Here is a 16,561-nt window from a genome sequence, read left to right as displayed (position 1 = left end):
ATTGATAAAAACATATAACTTTATATTTTAAAAAATTTAACTGGTTACAATTTCACTCTTTCTTCATCGCGCATTTCTTCGTCAAGCGTCCGCTCTTGTTGAGGACGCACTGAGTCCTGTTATCGAGCTCGCTCGCACCATTAAAGACTAAAACATCACAAATGGAAGGTAAACGCGGACAGCATGGCGTCAGCCACCGCGCCGCCAACTTTACGATGGCGAATGTACGCTGTGTGGGGTTGTCGGGTTACATCGCGCGATGCTCTCCAAGAGGTGCACGCCCTGGACGCTCGGATCCACGTAGCCCAGAAGCTGTATGGGCGGGACTTTTGCATTATTTGATGGTATACACACAACTATTGAGTATATGCACATGTTCAGTAAAATACCGAACGAGCTCCCCCCCCCCCCCCTCCACCCCTTCTCTTTTCGCGCGCCGAAATTACTGGAAAATGGAGAGTGCTTTTCCCTGCCTTGGACAAAACTTTCACCAGAAAAAAAAATGAACTTCTCTTTTTTTTTTCTTTTATCGACACGATCGGGATTAGAACTGTGCGCCCAGACGCCGTCGAGCCACCCCACTGTTCACGCTACGCCCCTGCCCACCACTTATGGAAACAAATCGGTGTCCGCGTCGCCGACATTTTTTATCGCCGCGCTCAATATGTTAGCAATTGTCTTATTCACTTCTGCGCCACAGCTCCCGGCAAGGCAGCGGCCATATCTCAGCCCACCTGTTCCTGACCGCGCGCATCGTATGTTTCGCTCGCGGAGGTTATCCGAGACCACACAGCAGCCTTTGGGCATGTGCTTCAACCGAGCGAGTGCTCTACAGGTTCTACTTTTGTTGCGTTTTTGCTGGATGTGGTGTCTGGGTGAGGTGCGTGCTAAGGGCAAGGGTAGTGAAGGGAGGCGCGCTAATGGTAAGAGAAGAGAGCGGAAGAGGGAACGCGCAGAGAAGGGGGCGGTGCGGGCGAACTAGCACACATAACGGCATAGAATGCGCCCGCAGAAACACGCATATTCGCTCTCTGCCTTCACATCGCGCTCATTCAGCCTGGTGAACTATATCACCGCGCAACCTGCGGTCCGCAGCACTGACCTTGTTCTGTGCATAAATTAAGCGCCCTTACGGCACAATTAACAGCAATTAACATGCAGAACCACGGAATATGAACCAGCTGTAGCTGAACAGATTCATCCTTCCGTGTGTTGTGATCCATTAAGAACGTTATGCTAGTTCTAGCTGCAGCCACCCTCTCGAGATTGTGGTTGCAAGGTGCTCCTCAGCGAGAAAGCAGTTGTACACTGCTTGAGAGTTTACATGGAACACATTACAGGCATAAACATTGCAGGCATTACAGAGATGAACAGCATCAAAAGTGAAAAAAGGGAAAATAGATATGTGTTTACCGAATAACAGCGCAATTTCATGGTAATACCGCAGTGATGTCATCAATAGAGCGAAAAGGATGGCTTCAAAGTTTCACAAAATATTCACGAAGCTGTCTCCGAGTAAAAGTAACCAAATCAGCAATCAGTTTTTCGTGTTTATTTAACATAAATGGATATTCTCTCAGTCTTGAGAGCTATATCTTTTCCGCCACTGCAAATCTGCATGTGTGTGAGCGGGCGTGTGTGCAAATAACTTATGCGCAGGTACTCAATATGTGTGGCCCCGCATACGGTCAGCACTAGAGTTTTCATTACAATGAGGAAAGCAAACACACGAACCATGCAGCGCGCTGTGAAGAAGCGGGCTCGCCACTCCGAGTCTCTGCGTCGCCTCGAATACCAGCCACCCCACAAAACCACCGGAAGAAAAATAACGAAAGCAAAAGATTGCGAACGCACAGAACCGGGGCTCGCTCGGCATTCCACGCTTCCCGCCTTTCGTCTGAGCAGCCCGGCAGCGCTACTAAAAAAAAAAAAAGCGAACTCCACGATACTCGCGTGAGCGGACGCCGAGACTACTGCTTGCCTACGGCACCCATGTGTCACGTGATTGCTCTCCGAATGCCTGCAAAAATAGAGGCATGCGTCACGTGATTGTGTCACGTGATCGTGCACCGAAGATCTGCAAAAAAACTTCTTGGGGAGGCGGCGTTTGGCGACGTCGAGGACGGAAAAAAATACTTCTTTCTGCCAGAAATCTTCAATGTAAGTTTCAGAACGTTTTTATTCCTTTTTTATAAACCATTTGTGCATACTCACGGAAAATTGTATGTTTCTGAACTGAGCAGTTTTTAACTTACACGCGTTTGCCCATTTTTTAATTTGCTGCACACAGCACAACCAATGTGCTAGGAAGATTTTTCATCGTTTAGCCTTTTTAGCACCTAGTTAAGTTCTAAAAAGTGATCCTCGATGGTCCGCGGCCTCTTTCAGATCATTTTGCAACAAAGTTCAGATAGTTAAGGCGTTTGTTTTTGCGGAGTTATTACTAATTATTCAAACGTAAACAACCGCTTAGCCTCGCAGCCATAACTGTCAGCTTCAAATATTGAGAGAGGCGTAAAAGCGATGTAGACGCTATCTTTATCTTCCATCAGATGGGTGCGATCGCTCGCTACCTATGTTTTTTATTTATAGGGTTTCTTTGCTGAGCTATTTGCACATAGAGCCGGTAATTCGAGGTTGATTGGAATAGTCCATAAGCAACGACTTTTGCGCGTAAAATTATACTGTATTTTAAGCTTTCCTTCCAAGTAAGCACAGATTGGGGGGGGGGGGGGGTGATATATCATTTTATTCATGACAATTCGCAGACTCCAACACAGTAATAGTTATATTTGTATCCTCAGTAGGTCAGTACGTATTGTTTATTTAAGTCTCAACGGTTTTCATTTTTTTTTTACGGAGGCGTGGCAAGTTATGTGGGTCAAGTTAACAACTGGCTGTAAACTAAGGGGTTCGAGCTTTCAAACTTAGTCTTCTGGTTTGTTTAGTTTCTAAGAACCTTCAAAGAGAAACAGCATATTTTGAAGAGTGAATTTCAACTATGGAAGTTCTTCGTTTAATAATGTTTGACATTGCTGACAAGGGTCAGAATTGAAACAAATGATAGAATCGAGTTTTTTGGTAACTTATGGCATGTGACCTAGAGCTGCTAGGAATTCATTTTCTGAGACAGCTTTTCTTTAGGAGTATACGGAAAGTAATGGTATATTATGGATTTTGAGAAGCATGGATTTAATGAAGTCTTTCTTTTACTGCGTTTACGGCTTGTTTGGCAATAATGCTTGCAGTCCAGCTGATGCAATTGTATTGTCACACTGCTTTTGCAGCAGATTTCATCTGCCATCGAGGGAGTGCTGCCTGAATATGAAGCAGACAGCGTCATGAATCTGTTGAGGCAGTTTATTCTATCAGCCATGGGTGCCCTGCCCTAAACCATCCTTCCTGTAAAGGAGACATTGAATTGGTAGGTATCACATGCTGATGTTTTTTGCATTCATGTGTTTGCTTTATAACTGTAAAAGTTTTACTGGTTCATGCTTTCTTGCAATTATTGTTTTATTTTGAGAATATAAAGGGCAGATGTGTAACAGGCTTCATTAAAGCAAAGCTTGAGACCAGCTCGGTGTTGTTATATGATTCTTGCTGTGTATATAGCGCAAGACTGACGTGTTGGTGAATCTTGCTCATAGTCTGCACTAAAGAAAAGTTTTCGGGGCCTCTTCAGAGCTTTAAAACAGGAGATATACTTAGATGTTTTATTGCAGTAGTACCTACTATTTATAGTTGAGGCAAAATTGAGTAAACCTGTGTTTTATTAGCTCAGTGAAAAACATGGTTTCATAATACAGCTGACTGCACTGTGCATATGTGTGCATGTTCATTCTCACATTCAGTTACTGTTTATTTAGACTGCCTCAGCATATGTACACATACACTGATGCTTCACTTGAACAAAGTTCAAGGGACCTTAGGAAAAAGTTTGTGTAAATGAAAGTTCATTGGACTGAAATGAATGCGTGGAAGATTGTTTCGATTAGCTTCAAGGAAGATTCAGTTCAGTCGTTCAGTCGTGTCCGACTCTTCGTGACCCTATGGACCATGTCACGCTGCGCTTTCCGGTCTTTCACTATCTTCCTAACATCACATACCTTCATCTGCAGTGCCTCGAGGATGCCATCTAACCATCGCCTTCGCTGCCTACTCCTTCTCTGGTGACCCTCAACCTTTCCCAACATCAAATCTTTCTCCAGCGACTCCTCTCTTCTCATCAGATGACCAAAGTAGCTGAGATTTACCTTAAGAATTTGACCCTCCAATGAGCAGTCAGGGTTTATGGTCGACAATATCGACTGATTTGATCTTCTGGCAGTCCAAGGAACTCTCAAGAGTCTTCGCCAGCCCCACAATTCAAACGCGTCAATTCTTCGGCGGTCAGCCTTTTTCACAGTCCAACTCTCGCATCCATACATCACAACTGGAAAGACCATAGCACGAGTTATACGGATCTTGGTTGGCAGATTAATCTCTCTGCTCTTTACTAGGCGGTCAAGGCTAACCATTGCTCTCTTTCAAAGAAGCGGGCGTCTCCTAATTTTATGGCTGCAGTCTCCTTCGGAGGTAATCTTGGAGCCCAAGAAGAGAAAATCTGTCACAGATTTTTAGGTTGTTCAAATCTTATCTGGGCCCATTTATTTGTCACTGCGCTGATTTGCAAGTGAAGAATGCGTAACCTTTCGCAGCACTTTTGAAAGGACTACAGTGGTTTTGAACTCGATTACTGTGCAAGCTCCTGAGAATCTTGCCTATCACAACGGCCTGCTGAGGAGAAAAGGCTTTCATTTTCTCCAAGCAGATCATGGTTAACCAAAATGCACACATTTCCAATTCTTGGAGCTAAAGGGCCTAGTAGGGCTGAAGATATGGCTTTGACTGGCTATGACTGTACAGCTAATTAAGCGTGCAAAGACAGCTATGGAGTCATCTGGTTATAAGCTAGTTTACACAGCCAATTCACTTGAAAGCTAAATAACGCCACTTTTCTTCACGCGATAATGAAGAGTGATTCTTAACATAAAAATATGCTGCAAAGATTGCGGACTGTGCTTTTTAAGCGCTCAGTATGACTTTGAAGACACAGGATAGCACCGCGGAAAATGTTCGTTGAACTGAAATGAGCGATAACTGAAGTTTGTTAAAATGAAGTGCGTTTGCATAGTGTTCAATAGAGCTTCAGTGGGGGGATTTAATAAAGTTCGTACAACTGAATACATCATCGAAGTGACGTTCGTTGAAGTGGTATTCTGTTTTTCTGTGACTAAATGAGAACATTTACTTTGCTCAAAGCAACATATACACAAATATTTACTTTCTTGCTAGTCACCAAGATTTGCAATTAACTTCCGAACTCATATTATTCACAACTCAAATAAATGCATCATTAACCCTAGAGCCAAATCGTTACTAGCAATAATAAAAGTAATATATTGATATTTATCTGTTGGAGAACATTTTTTGTTAGATTGTTTTGTGTGTTTTTGAGTTCTGCAAACATGAAGGGGCTTCTTACAGAAGGGGTGGGCTGCAAGACGAAGGGAAGTATCAGTGTGGCGGCCCTTTTGTGTTTATCAAATAATAATGCATCCTAAAATGTAAAACGAATGCCTTTACAGCCTGCTAGAAATCTTCTTTTTTAAATTGCATGTTTGGGTTCTGCCTGGATAAGCATAGATGGCAGAGAGAGATCTTTCTGCTATGGGGTGTGAACTGTATTTTGTGCAGAAAGCCAGAGGCTGTCGAACATGTGCTTATAGATTGTTGTGATTGGGTTTTTTGGGGGCAATATCCTACAGTGAACTTTGCTCAAAGATGTCCCTTCAAACCCCAATGGAATTTGGTTCTCAGGTGTTGAAAATTACAGCAGTGTTCTGTAAGATTTGATAAGTCTATTAAGCTTGCACAGCGCATGGAAGCGCCGAATGGCTGTTCGCCATGCTGATCTTTATTATCAGACCTATCCAAGAGTATAATGAGGGTTTTGTCCAACAGATGATGTTTTGAAAGCTCAGCCCTGTGTACCTGCGTTTATCAATGTATTTGAAAAAGTGATCAGTTTGAATGCGATAATTAGAGGTATTGTATCTAAACTAGCTCGCGGCCAGCCTGTAGTGTTTGTGAAAAGGCAACAGTGACAAGAAGGGTGTTTTGCTAGAGCTTTTAAGGCTCTTAAATCTGTGTAGCTCTGTTTTAGTACACGCATTGTCTCCTGTACGTGGCTAGTTAAATGATTTCTGTTCATTTTAATACGAAAAGTCATTCTAAATCATTAGATAAGCTTCTCACATCTATTGTTTGTTTGCGTTGTGTTCACGCATGCTATAGCTGGAAATGATGCAGTATTAGTTACAAGTAAATAAATAAAAGGAGCAGCAACTACATTTCCTTCGTCCACACATTTTTAAGAGAAACATACATGGGCTCATTAGATTTTAGTGTTGTTTGCAACTGTGTTTGATAGTGAAAGATCTTCCTGTCATTGCATAGAAATCTTTCATAAACTTCTGAAATAGTTTGATACCTGGTGGTGTGGAGGTTGATGTCCCAGACAGTAATGTATTCCTATAGTATCGTATGCATGCACAATAGATAATCGTAACCCCTTGCATATATCAATGAATCCTCCACTCTAGAAGAGAATTTTGTGCACAAGCATTTTACTGTAGTTTGCCTCTGCGGAGCATTGTATTTCTAATTCTGTGCTTCTCTTCTTATGCTGTTACTCAGCAACATATGAAGTATTCCTTGTTTGTTTCTGTTACTTGTGCATTTGACTTTTTCGTTTTTTATTATTCAAAATAACTTTCTTCCTGCTGTTCTGACTAGTGTTCTCGTACGCATATGCAGTCCTTTTGATGCTTCATTGAGCCATATCTGGAGACTCCCTGTTGCCGTGGTCTGTGCCGACAAGTAAAAACTAGGCAACCTGACTTCCGGGACAAATAGCAGTGGGACGTAGCGGCACGGTTTCTTCAGCATCCATGTGGATTTCTTATAAAAGACAGGTATTTCTCCTATATTTGACTATCAGATGTGATCAAGATTTTACCTTGGTGACAAGCTCTTGAAGGAAAGTATGGACATGAATGGCACTTTCTTGATTTCTTACTCTCGGGAATACACTATTACGACTTGTTAACTGCATATGTAGCAAATATTTATGTGTGACTGCATATTCCAGCACTAAGCTGCACGATTTTTTAAGGATGAAATAATTTAGCTCCTATTGTCGGTAGCCTACTATTGACGAGCCAAAGCAGGCAATACTAGGTACCCAAAAGTGATTATGCGGGGCCGGGTGGGTTTTAATGAGACAAGCTCTCCACGTTTTAAGCCTTTGTACAGCGCCAAAGTGTCTCCCTGAAACGTGTCTGGGACACATGCAAGTCTTGTATCCTCAAAATGACCTTGTCTAAATTTAAATAAAAGTAGCGCCAACCTGTTTTGAGTACGACCAGTTCAGCAGTAACCTCAAAATTGAAGCAAAAAGAAATTCATGTCCTGTGCGATGTCAGTGCACGTTAAAGAGCCCCAGCTCGTCGAACGCTCTTAAGTCCTCTCCTAAAGCATCTCTCATAGCCTGGGCTGCTTTGGGATCATAAACCACATAAACCAAACCAGTCATTTTTACCACCCCATCTGACTTGTCTTTCCACGTGTCTCCAAACGATAGCGCCTACATAAGGCTTGCCACTATTTCTAAGATTACCTACATTATTATGTATTTATGTATTTTATGATTATGTAATTTTCCTCAGTGGAGCATTGCGTTTCCAATTCTGGGCTTTTCATGCTGTCACTCAGCAACCATATGTAATACTCCTCCTATGTTTCTTTTGCTTGTGCATTTGACTTTTCCTTTATTATTCAAAAAATCTTTCTTCGTGCTGTTCTGACTAGTGTTCTCATATGTACATGCAATCCTCTTGTTGCTTCATTCGACCATATCTGGAGACCCCCTTTTGCCGTGGTCTGTGCTGACAAGTAACAGGGCAACCTGACTTCCGGGACAAGTAGCAGTGGAACGTAGCAGCGTAGTTTCTTCAGCATCCATGTGGACTTCTTATAAAAGAAAGGTATTCTAAATTTTGCTTTTAAATGTGATAAAGATTTTACCTTGGTGACAAGCTCTTGAAAGGAAAAGATGGGCATGAGTGGCACTTTCTTATTTTCTTACTCTCTGGGAATACACTATTGAGACTTGTTACCTACATATGTAGCAAAAAGTATGTGTGACAGCATATTTTAGGGTAACTATAATATACTTCATCATTCCCTATCATTGCTCTTGTATTCACCTAGGTGCTTGGTGTAGCTGGTCTCCTTCAGTAATTACTTAGGTGTGTGTTATCTGCTATGGCTAACATAGGCATCACTCAGGAAAAATGGGAGCAAACAGGCATAGTGGCATCACTTTCTGGTAGCATGCACCAAAATGTATGTATACATACTGATACGTTGCCACTCAACATGTGTATTTGCTTGATGTAGCAAATGGCAGAGGAGAGAGTTTATCTGATGACCAAGAACACTTTCATGTAAATTTCACTCATTTGTTTCCTGGGCCCCTATTGTGATAAACTAATGTCGAATGATATAGAGGATCAAAAGGAATGCAACTAAACACAGCAATAGTCTCCATCTCCTGAGGGTGTTTTGCAGGAACTAGTTTGTACAGAAAGTGGTTGGAATCCTGTTAGCATATTTTGAGGAAAAAGAGGCATCTGAGTGTAGAGAGATGTGTGTGATGCTACCACAAAGCGTGTGAAATTGGCAGAGAAATTTTGAGCATGTATATTTCTTTTCTAGGTGACACCATGTTAAATTTGATATGGCTGCTACATCAAACACACAATGTCGTTGCCATCCGAATCCAAGTGTTTCTGTGTCAAGGGTTTTTGCAATAAATGAAGGTATGAATTTGCATTGGTTTCTTTCACCACTCTCACTTTTCACGAAATATTACACGCATGTGAACTGTGAATAAAATACACATTATTATTGGACACTTGAAATATAGTTAGCATTACACAAAATATTAATACTTTGTATGAACACGAAACTTTAAAATAACGGTCGCCAATTATCGGAACACAGTCGTTACATTGTCCATATATGCTATCAATAGGCTAAACATAGGAGGTATAAAAACGTTCTATGTAGATACATTCTATTCAATCACGGTGGCCAATTGTCGGAAGAGAGGACATTCATAGATCATACGTGTTCTAAAGACTTTCTTTTGATGGTCGATAGCTTCTATGATCATATTGTCTAAAGACATCGCATAAAGTGATCATAGACATTTTTGTACGGGGAAACTCACCAAATAACCTTCGCTCCACGCATGGCGGGAGAAAACAAGCTTTGCCAATTTCTTTAATAGTCCACGCGTCAATAAACTAGAAAATTGACAAAAAACAAAAGCTTTTGCCGGTGAGCCAGCACTGCCAAAGGAATCACAGCGCCGCGAAAAGCGCCTAATTGAACTCGCAGACTTTGCTCTGCTTCGGGTTTTGGAATTTTAAGTTTCCACATGTGATTTCAGCCTTAAACCGTACCAGTGCCGACACTAACGCGCATTGCCTTGTACTCATGTGCCCCTTTTATACATTTACGCCTAAGGTATAGACAGGCATTCGAAACTGTGCTTAGTGAAAGTTTGGTAGTTTGAGCCGCTTTATTCTGTTAAAACATGGCCGTCGGTATTACATTAAGAGCTTTGCGTGTGGTGTCGTCATTCTTCTTCCCCTGTGCTGAACAGGGACCTCTCCAGCCTATATCAGTCTGTAATTCGCATGAGAGCAAATGTGGGTCGCCACCAGCTGGTGCTGAATATGTTTTTCTCTCTGTAGAGATAAGATAACGGGAGTGAACAGCCGGGCTTCCACAGGACTAGAGGAGGAAAGGGTAAAGAAGCTGCTTTCCCTAAACCAGTCCAGTTTTATCTACCCTCTCCATCTTGGACACATGAAATGTGTAGTGCTTCATGAAACAAGCCGTTCTTGGCTTGTTGCAGCCAAGCTTCAGTCGTGCGGCCTCGCGAGTCCGTACTCAACTTTTGCCGAGTCATGGAGTCAACATCGCCTTTTGCTGGTAGCAACAATGGTTCAGTTCCATCTGCGCGCGTCCCTCAGCCAACTACCGCATATTGTGAAGCGATTTACATCGACGCCTGCCGAATCCTGGCTGTTTCCCGCAGCGAAATGGACTTGATGCATTCCCGTCGACAAAGCGTGTGCCTTCGCTGGCGCTTTTTCGTGAACATGGTGATAAAGAAAGCGGAGAAAATTATGTCATCCTCGTGTCCTGATGACTCCTACAGTGACAGTAACTCTGATGAAGACGACATTCTTGCGCTTGTGTAACAACGCGACTCCTTCGACAGCTTCGTTTGATGAAACAAAGCCGACAAGGACCCTGTGCCTGCTAAATGTGATCAATGCTGCCAATAACCCTCTCCCTGGAACTTGTATATAATTTGTATCCGTGCCCATATTTTATGTCCGTTTCTAATTAAGCCAACTTGGGTAAATAAACTATAGTTTCATTTCGAACTCTTTCTTGCTATTCATATTATTAAGGGAGGCTTTGCATGCTTCATTTTTTGTAAATTGCCTATTCTCGATGCACTTCGTATTTCCTTAATTGCTCTCAAAATAGTTGCAAGAAAAACGTTTTTTTTTTCACGCGCTCGTTTGCTGCCTGTCGCAGTCCTTTTTCTCACCATACTCTCCAAATCTTGTTTGAATAGTTACCACGCAGGAACGAAGAAGGGAACAAATGTATACACTGATTTATTGTTGGTAGGGCATTCAGTAGTCATTTCAATTATGTTTCCATCATTCCAATACAGTAGGTTATGGCGGCTAATTTGGATGGAGAGTTTTCTTGTCCCTTCCGACTAAAGCTGCTTATAGCACTAACAGTTCACGTGAAAGAAAAATAGAAGGGTTCAATGGTGCTGAACCTAATATAGAGGGAAATTATGAGATCAGCTGCTCTAGTAGTCGAGGATATTTTCGATGAACATGCAAGTGGGAAACAACAAAGTGAAAAGCACCTTCAAAAGACTCTCAGGTCGAATTGACTTTCGCAATCGCTTTCACACACCTCATCTAAAAACAAAAGCGGTATTTCACGAGCCGCGTGTTACACAAATTCTTGCAAACCTTGGGTCGGTGAAAACCATAAGCATGTTACGCAAGCGTTTCTCCCAAGGATGATATAAAAAAAATATTCAGCGCGCTGTTTAGGATAAGTTGACGCAGAATATGGAGGTAGACGCCTATTAGTAAGCAACAAAAATTGTAAACCCAATTGTTCTGCACAAATATACAGAAACATAAACTGGATGCGAATGCAAATTACGTACGTCCAAATAATGAAATTGACAATGCAAAGGATCGAAATTGGACACTAGAAAGGGGCGCAATAAGCGCGTTCAAAATTATCCTAGTTCGAATTCTCCTTCTGGAAATCTAGCTTCAAAACTGTCTCAACTTCCCTCCGGCTCTTTTAGTTGTTTCCGCCGCCGGACATACTCTCAAGTGCACAAGAGAATATTCCGGTCGCGTGCGTGGTGCTTCCTCTCTTGGTAGCGATTTGGAATTTATTTTCAAAGGTCAACTCTTCTCAAACGTAAAAAGAATTTGACGGTCACGTATTTTTCCTTACTTTTGTAATTTACGAACTTCAACTTCTGAGGCTGGGCACGCGCGGGCTAACAAAAAAACAAGGGATGTTATTGCTCGAAATTTACTTCATTTGTTCCTCGTTATCATATACGAATAACGTTTGATAAAGCTAATATTTTGTGATCACTGGAACTGTCACTTTACACTGCTACAACTATTACGCCTGCTCATAATATTTCTACGCATATTATAGTTACTATACCATAAACAGTGATGCCATGGTTGCAGATGGCAATACCAGAGTATGAAATAGGAAACAGAGACGTTGATTTGAGTTACGGTTGTGACGAATCCTCAAGGCATAATGTTTATATAGGGCATAACTATATATTTCTGGATAACGCAAACTTGCTATTTGGAATCCATTTTCGCAATGCTCTTATACAAAATTTTAAACAGGATATTGCGTTGACTGTGTAACACCAACTCGCCCACGCTTCCACTCCATCAAAAGTAAAGCAGGAAAAGATGCTATCGGCTATAGATATTTTTTGTTTTCTATGACGAGCGTTAAAAATGATAAAATATTGCAATTCAGCTACCGAGTATTATAAGCCAAATTATTACTTTTTTAAAACACAAGCACACATAATAAGCGGCGTGCCGAAACGCACCAAATAAAGTTTTACTCACGCATGGCGGGAGAAAAATCGTTTTGCCATTTTCTTTAAAAGTATACGCGTCAATAAACTATAAAATTGTAAAAAAAACTAAAGGTTTTGCCGGTAAGCCAGCACTACCAAAGGAATCACGACGCCGCGAAAAGCGCCTAATTTAACTCGCAGACTTTGCTCTGCTTCGGGGTTTGGAATTCTATGTTGCCGCATGTGATTTCAGCCTCAAACCGTACCAGTGCCGACACTAACGCGCATTGCCTTGTGCTCATGCGCACAGATTATACATTTACGCTTAAGTTATAGACAGGTATTCGAAACTGAGCTTAGTGCCAGTTTGGTAGTTTGAGCCGCGTTATTCTGTTAAAACATGGCCGTCGGTATTACATTAAGAGCTGTGCGTGTGGTGTCGTCATTCTTCCTCTTCCCCTGAGCTGTATATGCTTTTAACCATGACCTGTCTTGCTTAGGGACCTCGACAGCCCATGTCAGTCTGTAATTCGCACCAGAGCAAAAGGTGTTCGCCACCAGCTGGTGCTGAATATGTTTTTCTCTCTGTAGAGATAAGATAACGGGAGTGAACAGCCGGGCTTCCATAGAACTAGAGGAGGAAATGGTAAAGACACTGCTTTCCCTAAACCAGTCCAGTTTTATCTATCCTCTCTATCTTCGACACATGAAATGTGTAGTGCTTCATGAAACAGGCCATTCTTGGCTTGTTGCAGCCAAGCTTCAGTCGTGCGGCCTGGCGAGTCCCTGCTCAACTTTTGCCGAGCCATGGAGTCAACATCGCCTTTTGCTGGTGGCAACAATGGTTCAGTTCCATCTGCGCGCGTCTCTCAGCCGACTACCGCGATGTGAAGCGACTTACATCGACCCTTGCCGAATCCTTGCTGTTTCCCGCAGCAAAATGGACTTGATGCGTTCCCCTCGACAAAGCGTGTCCCTGCGCTGGCGCTTTTTCGTGAACATGGTGATAAAGAAAGCGGAGGAAATCATGTCTGCCTCGTGTCCTGATGACTCCTTCAGTGACTCTGATGAAGACGACATTTTTGTGCTTGTGTAAAAACGCGACTGCTTCGACAGCTTCGTTTGATGAGCACAAAGCCGACAAGGACCCTGTGCCTGCTAAATGTGATCAATGCTGCCAACAACCCTCTCCCTGGAACTTGTATATAATTTGTATCCATGCCCATATTTTATGTCCTTTTCTAATTAAGCCAAGCTTGGGTAAATAAACTATGGTTTCATTTCGAACTCTTTCTTGCTATTCATATTATTAAGGGAGGCTTTGAAGGCTTCATTTTTTGTAAATTGCCTCTTCTCAATGCACTTCGTATTTCCTTAATTGCTCTCAAAATAGTTGCCAGAAAAACATTGTTTTTTTTACGCGCTCGTTTGCGGCCAGTCGCAGCCCTTTTTCTCACCATACTCTCCAAATCTTGTTTGAATAGTTACCACGCAGGAACGAAGAAAGGAACAAATGTATACACTGATGTATCGTTGGTAGAGCATTCAGTAGTTATTTCAATTATGTTTCCATTATTCCTATACAGTAGGTTATGGCGGCTAATTTGGATGGACCGTTTTTTTGTCCCTTCCGACTAAAGCTGCTTATAGCACTAACAGTTCACGTGCAAGAAAAATAGAAGGGTTCAATGGTGCTGAACCTAATATAGAGGGAAATCATGAGATCAGCTGCTCTAGTAGTCGAGGATATTTTCAATGAACATGCAAGTGGGAAACAACAAAGTGAAAAGCGCCTTCAAAGGACTCTCAGGTCGAATCGACTTTCGCAATCGCTTTCACACACCTCATCTAAAAACAAAAGCGGCATTTTACGAGCTGCGTGTTACACAAATTCTTGCAAACCTTGGGTCGGTGAAAACCATAAGCATGTATTCGCAAGCGTTTCTCCCAAGGGTGATATAAAAAAAAAAAATTCAGCGCGCTGTTTAGGCCAAATTGACGCAGAATATGGACGTAGGCGCCTATTAGTAAGCAACAAAAATTGTAAACCCAATTGTTCTGCAAAAATATACAGAAACATAAACTGGATGCGAATGCAAAATACGTACGTCCGAATAATGAAATTGACAATGCAAAGGATCGAAAATGGACACTAGAAAGGGGCGCCCTAACCGCGTTCAAAAATATCCCAGGTGGAATTCTTCTTCTGGAAATGTAGCTTCAAAACTGTCTCAACTTCTCTCCGGCTATTTTAGTTGTTTCCGCCGCCGGACATACTCTGAAGTCCACAAGAGAATATTCCGGTCGCGTGTGTGATGCTTCCTCTCTTGGTAGCGATTTGGAATTTATTTTGCAGGGTCAACTGTTCTCAAACGTAAAAAGAATTTGACGGTCACGCATTTTTCCTTACTTTTGTAATTTACGAACTTCAACTTCTGAGGCTGGGCACGCGCGAGCTAACAAAAAAACAAGGGATGTTATTGCTCGAAATTGACTTCATTTGTTCCTCGTTATCATATACGAATAACGTTTGATAAAGCTAAGATTTTGTGATCACTGGAACTGTCACTTTGCACTGCTACAACTATTACGCCTGCTCATATTATTTCTACGCATATTATAGCTACTATACCATAAACAGTGATGTCATGGTTGCAGATCGCAATACCAGAGTATGAAATAGGAAACAGAGACGTTGATTTCAGTTACGGTTGTCACGAATCCTCAAGGCGTAATGTTTATATAGGGCATAACTAAATATTTCTGGATAACGCAAACTTGCTATTTGGAATCCATTTTCGCAATGCTCTTATACAAATTTTTAAACAGGATATTGTGTTGACTATGTAACACCAACTCGCCCACGCTTCCACTCAATCAAAAATAAAGCAGGAAAAGATGCTATCGGCTATCGATATTTTTTGTTTTTTATGACGAGCGTTAAAAATGTTAAAATATTGCAATTCAGCTACCGAGTATTATAAGCCAAATTATTACTTTATTGAAACACAAGCACACATAATAAGCGGCGTGCCGAAACGCACCAAATAAACTTTTACTCACGCATGGCGGGAGAAAAAACGTTTTGCCATTTTCTTTAAAAGTCCACGCGTCAATAAACTATAAAATTGTAGAAAAACTAAAGGTGTTGCCGGTGAGCCAGCACTACCAAAGGAATCACAGCGCCGCGAAAAGCGCCTAATTTAACTCGCAGACTTTGCTCTTCTTCGGGGTTTGGAATTCTATGTTGCCGCATGTGATTTCAGCCTCAAACCGTACCAGTGCCGACACAAACGCGCATTGCCTTGTGCTCATGCGCACAGTTTATACATTTACGCTTAAGTTATAGACAGGTATTCGAAACTGTGCTTAGTGCCAGTTTGGGAGTTTGAGCCGCGTTATTCTGTTAAAACATGGCCGTCGGTATTACATTAAGAGCTTTGCCTGTGGTGTCGTCATTCTTCTTCTTCCCCTGTGCTGACAATGCTTTTAACCATGACCTGTCCTGCTTAGGGACCTCTCCAGCTCATGCCAGTCTGTAATTCGCAGGAGAGCAAAAGTGGGTCACCACCAGCTGGTTCTGAATATGTTTTTCTCTCTGTAGAGATAAGATAACGGGAGTGAACAGCCCGGCTTCCACACGACTAGAGGAGGAAAGGGTAAATACTCTAGTTTCCCTAAACCAGTCCAGTTTTATCTACCCTCTCCATCTTCGACCCATGAAATGTGTAGTGCTTCATGAAACAAGCCATTCTTGGCTTTTTGCAGCCAAGCTTCAGTCATGCGGCCTCGCGAGTCCCTGCTCAACTTTTGCCGAGTCATGGAGTCAACATCGCCTTTTGCTCGTGGCAACAATGGTTCAGTTCCATCTGCGCGCATCTCTCAGCCGACTACCGCATATTGTGAAGCGACTTACATCGACGCCTGCCGAATCCTGGCTGTTTCCCGCAGCAAAATGGACTTGATGCGTTCCCGTCGACAAAGCGTGTGCCTGCGCTGGCGCTTTTTCGTGAACATGGTGATAAAGAAAGCGCAGGAAATCATGTCTGCCTCGTGTCCTGATGACTCCTACAGTGACTCTGATGAAGACGACATTGTTGTGCTTGTGTAAAAACGCGACTCCTTCGACAGCTTCGTTTGATGAGAACAAAGCCGACAAGGACCCTGTGCCTGCTAAATGTGATCAAAGCTGCCAACAACCCTCTCCCTGGAACTTGTACATATTTTGTATCCATGTCCATATTTTATGTCCGTTTCTAATTAGGC

General features: G+C 42.2%; 1 long non-coding RNA gene across 1 annotated transcript; it reads left to right on the top strand.

Moving 5' to 3' along the window:
• Positions 1 to 183: 183 nt before the first annotated feature.
• LOC146194856 (uncharacterized) lies at positions 184 to 4,248 on the top strand. The gene is made up of 4 exons (XR_014705694.1): positions 184 to 224; positions 2,076 to 2,160; positions 3,288 to 3,424; positions 4,122 to 4,248. It is a non-coding gene; the product is annotated as an uncharacterized LOC146194856 (long non-coding RNA).
• The last annotated feature ends 12,313 nt before the right edge of the window (positions 4,249 to 16,561 follow it).

The sequence above is a fragment of the Amblyomma maculatum genome, chromosome 3 (genome assembly GCF_055883805.1).
Source record: "Amblyomma maculatum isolate TAMU_Amacu chromosome 3, ASM5588380v1, whole genome shotgun sequence".
Classification (NCBI taxonomy): Eukaryota; Metazoa; Arthropoda; class Arachnida; order Ixodida; family Ixodidae; genus Amblyomma; species Amblyomma maculatum.
This window is presented reverse-complemented; position numbering and strand designations above follow the sequence as displayed.